The sequence below is a fragment of the Aotus nancymaae genome, unplaced genomic scaffold (assembly GCF_030222135.1).
Source record: "Aotus nancymaae isolate 86718 unplaced genomic scaffold, 86718_ANA_hifiasm-v0.15.2.pri h1tg000040l, whole genome shotgun sequence".
Classification (NCBI taxonomy): Eukaryota; Metazoa; Chordata; class Mammalia; order Primates; family Aotidae; genus Aotus; species Aotus nancymaae.
The window spans coordinates 34,395,754-34,408,614 of NW_026988454.1; the positions used below are offsets into that span (position 1 = coordinate 34,395,754).

Genomic DNA, 12,861 nt, shown 5'->3' on the forward strand with positions numbered 1-12,861 from the left:
TCTCTTCTAGTGCAAACTTCAAGAAGACAAAACTTCAAAGCCTTTCTCATCCATCTCTTCTTATAGTTAACACTCTCTCAAGAAGTTTTTTTATATCTGCCTTAATTCTCACTTTGCTGTTATGCTTCTTACACCCTGCTTCTCTGTCAGTTCCTCTTTCTTTCCATCCTGAACTCCATATCATTCCCAAAATGTACACATTGATCTTTGATAATTCAAGTAAGTGCCATCTCTTCTTGAATGTCCTTCCTGATCTAACAAGATAATTTAATAGCTTCTTTTTCTGAAAAATGGAGATAAAAATTCTTTTTTTCCATTGGTTTGTTGTAAAGACTCAATTGTAAAAGAAATATGCTGAGCACTTCTAAAGCAGATAATAAGCTCTCAATAAAAATTAGCTGTTGTTACTAATGAAAACAAAATGTAAGAGGAATAAATAACAGTTGCTTCATATCTGTATATTAGAGTTTTTGTGTGTAAAACCATTATTACTTTGCCATTTAGCTGAACCATATTTTTTATTACCTTTTCTACTACATCTTATTTTCTCACTTTTTACTTAAAGCTCTTCCCTGAGTCTTCACTCATTAAATTATCCTCATATACTTCAGATATCCCTAAGCTTGATATAAAAATAGGAATGAAAAATTTCAAATATAATTTAAGGTGAGAAGAGGGGAGATTCTGATTTAATTAACTATCTTCTATCAATCATTATGATGCACATTCTCTAATACTCTGTTATTAAGCCAGCGGTGTGTTCTTAGCCTTTTTTGGGTCATATCACAAATATGATGAAAACTATAGATTATCTCTTGACTCCCCAAAAATGCAACTCAAAATTTTACATTGAAATTCTGAGAGTTCATGGATCCCCATGAATATTTCCAGAGAGTCCATAGATCCTTGATAATACTGATTACTGTATAATACAAACACAGTAAATTTCAATTGTTCTATTTTCCCCTGAAACACACTTCATATTTTTTGTCCCATTATTTTATCCCATTCTATTTATTCTTGTCTATACCCTTTATGGTTTTCCAATGGTTAGGCCAAAGCTGATTTAGTCAAATGTTCGAAGATCTGCAAAAAGCCATTCTAAGCACAAGTTAGGGAATTATCTCTGTGTATAGAATAAGTTATTATCTTTATTTCCTCACACTGGCATAACAAGTGTTAGGAAAGTCCTCTTTAGGCACGAACATAGCACATATAATTTTTAAAAATTCCTTAGTGTATTTAGAAATTCTAAACCCTTTCTGAATGCACATAGTAGTTTAGAAGATTTACTTAAATGCAATTTCTTTCTCAAAAAAATGTTTTCCCCATTCTATAGAAAACTGAACTATCCTGGTGGCTTTTGTAACTTTTTGTGAGATTCTACACTGTCAGACTAAATCTGATACATTCAAGGGCTTTTAAACCAGTGAATACAATTTCTTTCTCGTCTGTGATATTCTTATACATGTTTATAGATAATCAGCTCCATTTGAAGGCAAAATGCAAATCGAATTGATAACAGGGGAAACACACAGGACAAAATTTTTCCCCATGATGAACAAGGCAATTTGATTCTAAATCAAATACATTGATTGCCAAAAAGTCCTAATAATGTCATCCTACAGTGCTTTAATTTTAACTTTAGTCTATACTAAATATAACTTCAACTTTGGTTTGATTATAATTGATCTTGTTGCATTACATTTGATTGGATATGTCTTATTCTGTAATACTCAGGAAGTACTCCAAAGAGGTACATGCCAATGATCAACCATCCCTCTTTATCTGCTGAGGACTGAGTAGTTATGAGTTCTGTTGTGCTGTGTATCATTAGCTACCAGTCAGATGCCACCAGTGCCCCCAGAATAACAAACATTAAAATCATTGAAAACTCCAGGTATCATCGAGTAGGAGCTTGACAATACGAATGAGAATTTAAGGAGATTACTTCCAGTAAAGTTCTGGAATAACTGATGAACAAAGAAGGGAGAAAGAGCATGATTGAACTGCAAGTGATGTGATATCACACAATTTCACCTGCTTATTCTATAAATGAAAACATGAAGTAACTGATGACTCTTGATTTGGACTAAAGACATAATTTAGGAAGGAATTTAGTCCTTTGAGATTTAAGAAACCTGACTCTAGACTTGAATTTGCCATTAATATTGTGCAAGATAGTTTTTCTGTGTTGCAGTTGCCACAAACTTTGAATGAGAAGATTGGGTTAGCATTCCATGATGCTAATCTCTAGCTAGGCTGTTTTAATTCCTGGGCTAATATTATTTATTCTGAACATTTACATTCTAAATATGAACATAGTAAACGGTAGTCTTTGCCATCAAGTTAACATCAGGAAATCCTGGTTATAATAATTATTATTATTCAATCAATATTAACAATTATGGGACAGATAATATGACGTGTACTTAAAATATATTAGATTTAATGTGTTTTGGTTTAAAATTGTCAAACAAATTTTTGCTCTTTTGTTTCTTAACAATAGAAACTCTTTTATTTTAAAATATATAATAATCACTTACAGACTACCATCCACATTTCTGGATTCTAGAGATATTCAGAAGTATGTAGAAAAGGATTCTCTGTCCTTAGGAACAGAGAATTGGGAATATTTCAATACAAATTAAAGATAATCTCAGAGTGTGATCATTCCTTTAAAAAAATAAAACTGACTCTTATACATAATATTGGGTGAAGTAGCTGAGGCAATGAGAAGATGTTGCTATAGACAGGATAGTCACCTCTAACAAGGAGAAATTCAGGCTAAGGAACACATTATGAGAATCCATTGGTCATGCCAAGACACAGAGACAGGAAGGTTCAACGTTTACACGGTGGGAATGAGCCTGCCCTTCAAGGAACAGAAAGGCTAGTGTGGACCACTAAAATACTATCCATCTAAAATAACTATAAGCTTTTAAATATTTAATGTAAGTGTATTCAAGGGACATTTTTTGCTTAAAACCCAAACTGACTATAAATACTTCTGCTTTCTATGGGGTGTGAGTGTGGAGACAGTGGTGTGTGTGTGTGTGTGTGGGGGGGGGGGGGGGCACAAATATTTCTCAAGAGTGTAGTAACATTTTCTTATACCCCTTGAAGAGATCGGCAAAGGACAGACAATGGGAAAGTCCTGAAGTAGATATTTAGAAATGCACTTAGTGAGTCTTTACACGTGCCTGGGCAACTCAGAGCTGAGTTTGGATTCCATTAGAGAAAGTGAGATTCTCTTGTAAAGGATAAGAGGGAGTCTAGTCCATGTGAGGTGGGCACCAACATACCTTTACACCCAGAAATCTCCAATATTGAAAATTGTGTTATTGTTCTGTAAACTGCTTTTAGTTTCACCAAACTTTCAGTAAAGTCGCTATAAGAAAAATACGTTTTGTGAGCAGAGTTGCTTTTTTAAGGGAATGAAGGAAAAGGGCTGAGTTCTATGCTTGATTTCATGCAGGGCAGAGAGAATGGATCTGATACAGGAATGAGACTTGGAATCCTGTGAAATCTGAAACTTGAAGCCAGAAGAGACCACAGGAATATAAGTCCCCCAGGAATGCACAGAAATCTTAAGAATGGCATGGGATGGGTGGCTTAAGCTTTCATGTAAGTTGTATAAGTGTTTATATATTTGTGTGTTCATTTCCAGTGTCTCATCTCTATGAAGACTCTTAAAGAAAAAGAAAGTAATTGTAAGGGGAGAGAGAGAGAGAGAGAAAGAGAGACTTCTTTCTTAGAAACTAGAAGTATCCATGATGCCAAAACACCCAATCAAGTTGGCAAAGGGGAAAAAAAGTTAATTTAGCTCTTTAATACAGGGTGGTCAAAACAATTGGCAGACTGGCCAGGTTTTTTTACTTCCCAACCACTTGCTTTGGCGTAATAATAGACACAGCTCAAAAATAAATATTTACAAGTAGAGTTACATTCACTTAATTCCAAATTCTGAGAAAATTTCACGAACTTTTTTTAGTTTTATCAGAGTGAGAATTCATGTGAATAACTTGTCCCGTTTGTTGTGGGACTCTGGAGTTTAAGTGGGTCAGGGTTTTGAAGTGTTGAAAGATATTATAAAGCACTTACAAGTATTCAGCTAGTCAGACTGCTCAATTAGCTGAACATTTATAACCTCAAGATTTTGACAGAGCATGATTCATGTAGAAATGACCCCTTGGACAACAGATGGCTTTATTGTAGGTATGCTTGAAAGAAAACACACAAAGCAATAGGATTTGAAGGAAAGAAAAATGGAACATTTAGAGAAAGTAAAATTGAACTGAGCAGTATGAACTGTACTCTTTAAAAAAGGAAATTGTTGAAAAAAATTCACGATACATTTTTAACGATGGGATGTCCTTTTTAATTTTCACTTAAGAATATTCAAGACATTCATTTATGGGACATACCACAAAACCGAAATAGATCATAACTAATATCATTAGGTGCAAACCAGATTCTACTCATTTTACAAATCTAAATTAAGTATTTTTTAAAAAAAATAACAGATATTGGAAAGTAAGAACCAAAATGCCAACTAAAAACTTAAATCCAGAACTTTTTTTTTATTTTTGTCTCTTCCCCTACCTGCCCCCTGTAGCTAGGGCTGCTTATAGTCTAGAGAGTACTCTAGAGAAGTATTCTGGAGAAACTAATTCAAAAGTATATTTTAGAATAACATTGTTATAACCAAAATATGTCAAATTTTAATTTAAAAGGTTTTATCGAGGGGATACACAAGGAGTAACAAAAGGCATCCTGTGAAATATGAAGAATGGGTACTGTCATCCATGGGGCCTGAAACATCTGTAGTAGAGCAAATATTTCATACCAGAATGCTGCCAGCAAGTAACTTTCCTTTTCTCCCAAGTCCCACAGCCTCGAGCAAGTGATTCAGGGCCACTGGACACCCAGGATCAGCTCTGGTGTCCAACAATTGGGAGCCTGACCTCCAAGAGTCTGGCAGGTCCTAGGCAGAGGAGAGCTTGCCTCTCTGTGGTTCAGGAGAGTCAACGGCCCTGTATGTGGGTGATCAGCTTTTCTAAGGTGACTGCTCCTATTTCATAGTTGAAACAACCAGAGTTACAGAGCAGTAAAGGGACTTCAATCTGGCCACACTGAGTTAGCCATAGGTGAAAACAGAACACAGTCCTTTAAATCCTACCATCATTACCTCTTCACAACCACTACCTACTTATTAAAGGCACAATAAAGTAGCATTCCTGCTTATCAACGCTTTAAAACTAAGTATGAAGAAACTTAATAATGAAAAACCAGAAAAGAAGCAAAAACAAATTATATTTTTCCCTCTGTACGTGTGTGGTCATTTATTTTTCCTTTAACTCCATTAAGTAAGAAGCCATTTTTATAGTGTAGAATATTAATCATCTATTAAGTATTTTTACAAATGTAAACATACACGTTAATATTCTTGTGTTTACTTGGTCCCATTACAACTCTGTAGAGTCGATTATTGTTATTATTATTACCTGCATTTAATAGATTAAGAACCTGAAGCTCAAAGAAAACAATTTATCAAAAGTCAAACTGCTGATACAGACTACACTTAATGTTTAAATATAGAACATCTGGCTCTAAATTACATTTCCTTTCCTTTCATTATGCACCTATAACTCCAATGAATCAAATAAATATTTTTCTACCAGTTTATTATAAAAGCTGCTACCATCTTAATAAAGAAACATACCAAAAGTATAATTCTTGATTAATTTTTATAAAGATCTTATAAAAATTTATCAATGTTGCAGAGATCATTGTTTACACGTGCAAAATACCTTTTTTCCTTTCAATGTTCATAATGTCACCCAGTAAATATAAAAAAGAAGCCCAACTTCAACATCTTAGATGTTTACTGTTATTTCCTCAAACCTCTCCCCTTTTGCATATACATTCTTTTTCTTTTTATAATTTAAAGTATCAGAAAATCCTTTAGGAAATGTAATCATTACAAATAAAACTGAATTGAAAGAGGAAAAAGAATCAGGAGCAAGAGAGAGAGAAATCTAACATGATTCTAGTTTGGTGTTATTACTGTGGCTTAGTCAAGAACAAAAGTGAAATACTGTATTTTGTGGCTCCACATATCATTTATACATACAAGTAAGAGCAAAAAATGGCTTCATCTACAAATATCGTCCATGAATGAACTCTTAGTTAAGAAGAAAAAATAAATGCAACATGCATTATTACTGATAGAAAATACAGTTAAAGTGCAGAACACAGTTAATCTAGTAAGCACAGAGTAGTCCACAAATTACTTACAAGGACAATTTAAGCCCTATCGAGGCTTCTGCAGTCTGCTTCTATGTGGGATAGTCATTGCCACTACATAGACTTTTTTGCCCTTCTCCTAAATGCTCCATGACTTTCTTGGCAAAACTGAAGGTAAGTTATTCTTATCAAGTAATAGAACTGTCATAATTATGATTTTTAGGATCATCCAAATTAATTACAACTTCAAGTATTGACACAGACTAAAATAGCAAGAGCTACTGGTGATCTGAAACTACTCACAGCATGTCCCAGAGAGTCCTTGGCCAGGAGTACACGTAGCTTAAAAAAAGCACATAACCCTTTAGGCCCAGCAGGCAATTAAGGCCTTGGTAGAGATGTCAGCCATAAGTAGGAAAAGACCTTTCAATTGTTTACATATAATTTTCCTCTGATGAGTGAGAACGGATTTTCATATTTTCCCCTTCTTTTCTCAAACAGGACCATATGGGATCAAGTTTAGTGGGCAGCTGCTTCATTAAAGAGAGAGAGAGAGAGAGACAGAGACAGAGAGAGACAGAGACAGAGACAGAGAGAAAGGTAGTCATTCCTGTCTAGCAGATCCTGTGATTCTTCCAAAGATGGGAAGAGTAAATATCTATTCACTTATTAATCTTTAAAAATTTCTAAGGAACTTTGCCAGGGGCTGTGTAGCCCATGTAAAATAAGAAGACGTTTTCAGACGTATATGGCAAACTAATTAAAAAACTGAAGTCTGGTGTCCTGAGTGATTGATGCCTAGGTGGTCAAAGTGAGATCCACTACAGTTATTTGGGTGTTGTGTTGCTTGTCAAGTAACTATAGGACTTTTAATCAATATTGATTTTTAAATGGTATAGTCAAAAGAATGTATTTAAATTAAACGATTTTGAAAATATTCTGAAATACTTGAATAGAATTGACTATGGAATAATTGCAACCTAATCACTAATAGCAATCTAGAATTAGAGTATCTTGGGGGTGTGGTTTGAGAAAACCTTCATAAAAATACATGTTTTTCATTTTTTATTCCATGGTATTGATGGAATAATTCCATCAATATTCCATCAAATGTATTTTATTCCATGGAATAAAATACATTTCAATAATTCCATGGAACGGAATACATTTTCATCCTGCTGAAATTTTAATTTTATTTCTATATTTTGAGAATATCAGCTTCTAGAGGATAAAGCACTCTGTGTCTTTCTAAATACATTAACTCTTTAATATAACTTTCAAAGGTGTTTTAGGTCATCCAATTATGAACAGTGACTTGGACACCTTTACACATTTAATAGTAGAATTAATAAAACAAATTACCTTTCAGAGTTGAATTTATTTGTATTTATTTATTTTAAAAATATTAACTTGGAATTTACACATGGGAATTTCCAAATGAGGTAGCAGGCATATGATATTCCTCTAGCACTTTTTACATTATGCTAACATTAAGAAAGATTGACATAAAAGAAAACATTAAGAATTCACAGTTTTGTTTTCATTTATCCTGACATTGTTATTTAAGAAAAACTAGCTAAACTTTCTTAAAATCCAAACATATGGTACAAGGGCCCAAAAGAACCCTCTGACTTCCACATATGGCTTTAACTCAAATAAGAAATTTCACAAGCCGATACAGGCAACTATCCCCCAAAATTTTTCTGAATTCCTTGATTCACTGTATGAAGATAATTCACACACACACCCCAAATCAAACTAAACAAAACAAAAGAATCCAAAAACCAAAAACCCCCAAACAGGCTCAGCATGGTGGCTCTCACCTGTAATCCCAGCACGTTGGGAGGCCAAGGCAGAAGCGTTGCTTTAGCACAGGAGTTCGGAACCAGCCTGGGTAACATAGTGGGACCCTGTCTCTACAGAAAATAATTTTAAAAATCAGCCAGGCATGGTGATGCACACCTGTGGTCATAGCTACTGAGGAGGCTGAGGCAGGAGACTTAATTGAACCTGGGAGACCAAGGCTGCAGTGAGTCACGATCGCACCTCTGCACTCCAGCCTAAGGGACAGAGTGAGACCCTGCCAAACAAACCAAAACCAAAACCAAAACAAAATTCCCCAAACAAACCAATAACAAAAACAGAAAACCTGGGTAATTACATCAGAATTTACATGGAAAAGCCTCTGCTAATAGGATTCCTCCCTGATCTAAATAGGATAGAATTAAGAATTCAATTAATTCAGTCTCCTGAGCAGGAAAGCAAGCTCTCGAGAACTGATGAGGATGTGTAGATTTTGTAGGGAACAGTCATGGCTTTCTCTGCCAACTTTCTCCCATCTTCAGATTTGAGTCACTTTGGAGGTGTGGGAAAGCACTGCAGATGAGCTCAATCTAGAAGTGAGGAAGAGATGGGCTAGGCTTGAAAAACTTATACCCCAAAAGATTCTCTGTGTTTCTCAGTACAACAAGCTCCAGGACCACCCCCAAACTTGTTTCACCTCGTGAGGGTCACAGCTGCCAGGTGATTTTGTGAAGACCAGGCCTACTGGCTCAGGCATCCTCCTCTCTCAAGCTCCTAAAAGAGATTCCTGGCTTGTCTCCTTTCTGCCATCAGCTGCTTCTATTTGGGAGATATTTTCCCTAGTCCTGAAGCTATCAACCAAATAAGTGTTGACTGTGCTATACCTACTACGTAAGTGAAATCAGGGAATCACAGTGTTATTTAGTACCAGAGTCTTGGGGAACCCTGTCATTTTACAATGAGCTGTAGCAATGGCTTCCGTTTAGCTACGCTCTTTAATTTATTATTATAAATTCCTCTAATTTAAATCCATGGTATATGCCTGAAGGGCTTTGCCAAAATGAAATATTTCCTAACTTTTTGATTTCCTTTCCCATTTTAAATTTTTTGCAGCTCCTCATTACTTATATTGATAAGGGTGATTCCAAACACAACACACAGTTCAAAAACATGACAAAATACTCTTTATCTTCAACATATGAGAGTTGCTATTTCCCAGATACCTCCCGAAGAAGACAGGTTAACATGGGGGTCTTTTCCTTGAACCACCACAAGTCATTTTTGCAGGTACAGATGAAGCTGAATATTCCAAACAGTACAGGAAGAGTCAGATTCTGGGGTGAAGAGAAAAAAAATATTGAAAAGTGGGAAGAACTACTCAGGCTGAGATGAGAAGACTGCTTGTGGCCAGGAGTTTGAGACCAGCCTGGGGAACATAGCGAGACAGTCTCTACAAAACATAAAAATATTAGCCAGGCGCGGTGGCATGTGCCTGTAGTCCCAGTTACTCAGGAGATTGAGGCAGGAGGATGGCTTGAACTCATGAGCTCCAAGAGTTCGAGGTTGCAGTGAGCTGTGATTGTGCCACTGCACTCTAGCCTGGGCGACAAAGTGCAACCCTGTCAAAAAAAAAAAAAAAAAAAAAAAGCCAGGTGGAAGTGGGGAAGAGCCTGGGAATGGGGAAGAAAAGACAAAGCAAGGTTTTTCTGCCAATTCTGTGGAGATGGCCTAGCAGATGCCCACCAATGAGTATGACTGGGGCAGCAATAGGAAGGAGAAGGCAGAATGTGCTTCCCACAGGGCTGCCTTCCTGGGCAAGCGTCATCTGTGCAGGTGCACAGCTGTCCACACTCAGTATAATGCTCTGTCTCTCCATCTTTATTTTTGAACTTATGTTTTATAAATGAAGTCTTATGACACAATTGCACATCAGAGGAGAGATATGCTCAATATGCAGGTACCCTGCTCCTTGCCACCCATGAACAAGAATTTCCGTGGGTTTACAATGGATGAGAGTTCAGTGAGACTCTTGAGTACAAGGTAAGCATGTTATGTCTATACCCAATAGCCCAGGAGGGCATAATTTTCCTTAGAATGCAGAAAGAAGGCAAGGATGTTCTAAAAAAACAATTGTCAAAGAACTCTTCCACGTATTTCCTTACTTATGTTTCCTCCCTGTGTTGACCAAGTGCTTATGCTAAAAATGCTGACCTAGAAGAAAAGTGAAAGACAGAAGGAACCCATAGGTTCTTTTCTTTCTAGTGCTTCCTCAACCACTGGTAAGCTGAAGGTAAAAAGTGTTGGTAAGAATGTATGCGTATCAACAAGTGAAATAAAAAACAGTGGTAGTGGTGTATGTGTTAGTTTTGTGAGGCACTCCCACTGTTGTGGTAAGAATGAAATAGACATATAATAGATATGAAATAAAAATTGTGTAATTTTGGTGATTCTGCATATGAGTTAAATACTTTTACATTTGCATTTAAAACTTACATTGCACTCCATAAAGATTAATGACAAAATTCATGTTAATAATTTAAAATTTAACTTTACTTAGAACAACACTAAATCACAAACACCATGGTAAGTTTAGAGAGAGAATACAGAATAAAGAAAACAGCTCTATATTTTAGTGCTTTTTATGGTACTTTCTCCTGCTTTTTGAACTAGGGGCCCTGTGTTTTTAGTTTACACTGGGCCTCACAAATTATATAGCTGGCCCTGACACTTCTTTATCTCCGACTCCCACTTTGGATTCCGCAGTTGGTTTGCTTTTACTATTCAAACCCCAAGTAAAAAACTACTTGATAGATTCTTCTCTACCCTGCGGCTTAACACATTAGAGCTAGAGTCATTTCAGGCATAGATTCAATACGCCCTTTCTTTCACAATCGGGACCTAGGCAGGATCGTGGCTAGAGACAGCCAAAAAAGTGGTTCAACCCTAGAAAAAACTCTCCTAATTTATCATCTTTTCAACAATTTTTAAGGTAATATATTCACATGACAGTTGTTAGAACCATGGGGAAAAGTTGTTCAAGGACCCCCTATGAAACACTAAATTGAAATTTCAATGTTCAGAACGTGAGATGTATGGATGAGTGCACTTTTTTGAGTACAGAGGTGCCAGCACCCCACTGCAGCAGCCAGCATGGACTAAACACACTGAAGAACACTTGACAAAGAAATCCCGAGCCTCCCCCTGGTCCCACGAGGGGCAGATATCACTGTGAAAATACTGCTCTCCCCACTTTGCTGTCTTTAATTCTATCTTTACTGATAGCAAAAACAAAGGAAAAGTTAGGTAAAATAACAGAGCTATACAGACACAATGGTAAGCGGAAAAAAGTATCCTTTCATTTTAAATTCAGAACCTGGTTGGGCACAGTGGCTCACGCCTGTAATCCCAGCGTTTTGGGAAGCTGAGGAAGGAGGATTGCTTGAGGCCAGGAGTTCTAGACCACCCTGAGCAACATAGTGAGATCTCCATCTCACATTTAATTTAAATTTAAAAAATTTTAAAATTAGCTGGGTACGGTAGCATGCACCTCTAGTCCCAGTTGCTTGGGATACTTAGGTGGGAGGATCACTTGAACCCAGGAGGCAGAGGCTGCAGTAAGCTGTGATCATGCCACTGCACTCCAGCTGGGGCAACAGAGTGAGACCCTGTCTCAAAAAAATAATAAATTTAGAACCATTTGTGTTTGGTAGAAACTTCAAGTGACTGGATGTGCAAGTTGTGTGGGAGGGCTTGGGTGGAATGGCTTTGCCAGGGTAGAGAAGAGGGGAGAGAAGAAGGGAAGGGAAGAGAGGACGAGGAGAAACTAAGCTGCTGCATTGGGGTGGGGGAGAAGAGGAGACTCCCCAAGACATTTCAACAGATAGAGAAAGGGGATATTTCAAGTGGTGGTTTCTGGTTTGTGTTAGAACACCTCAGTTCATCTTAAACTCAGCTCTACAGTTCTCTTGAATGTTTTGATGGAAATGGATTGTGTGAGGAAGCCTGGGTGTAAAGACTGTAATGGGGATGGGGGTGGGTGGATTGAAAGGAAGCTCCACAAAGAGGATTTGGGAAGAGACAATATCAGCTTGCGTTAGATTTTAAAAGCTTGTCTTTAACCTTTAAGAGGATAGGAAAACAAGTTCCTGTCTCATCCAATATTCTCTGTCTTCGTGATAACTTTTAGCTCTTCAGGTTGACTTCTTTCTGGGTACAGAATCGGTTTTCCTCATTCCCTTGGTTCCACTCCAAAGGAAAGAACTAACTCCAGTGCCTCCAATTTTACCATCTAGCATTTTCTGCAGCAAGTGAACCCTTTGGAAAGATGATAAAAGAGCAATGTCAATAATGATATGCGGCAAAGGCAGAGAGTATGTCCCCTATGAAGGGAAGCCTGTTTCCTGGCCACCTTTAACGGCCTATTTCCTTTACTCTAAGTATAGAACACCAGGGCTTTCCTCACACCTGACCCCTGACGCTGCCAGCACCAGAGAATCAAGTAACTCTTCCAATTTAAGTTCTACATTTCAATAATATGTCTCAGCCGTTCTTTCAATATAAGGACCTTTTTTCCTTAAAATTATGCTAATGACATATTGTTAATGTAAAATATCTGCTGCTTTTTATAAGTTCCTAGGTTTAAACTGTCATTTGCATCATTACAATAGGTGGGAGAAAAGTTTTCTTGTCCTGCCTTTGTGTTTTGAACCCTAACACAGAGTGTCTCATGCTTGAGAACCTTATTTTCTGGACTGAGCCACTAGAGGTCAAGTGCCTCATGGAGATGAATCACTTTGACTCCAAGTGGAA

The 12,861-nt window shown here is 36.9% G+C and overlaps 1 protein-coding gene across 1 annotated transcript in view; it reads right to left on the minus strand.

The window, feature by feature from the left end:
- EYA4 (EYA transcriptional coactivator and phosphatase 4) overlaps positions 1–6,526 on the minus strand; it is a 318,581-nt gene extending 312,055 nt beyond the window's left edge. The window contains exon 1 of the mRNA XM_064360664.1: positions 6,301–6,526. The gene's annotated coding sequence lies outside the window, so the exon portion shown is untranslated. The remainder of the gene's footprint in view (positions 1–6,300) is intronic.
- Positions 6,527–12,861: the final 6,335 nt, after the last annotated feature.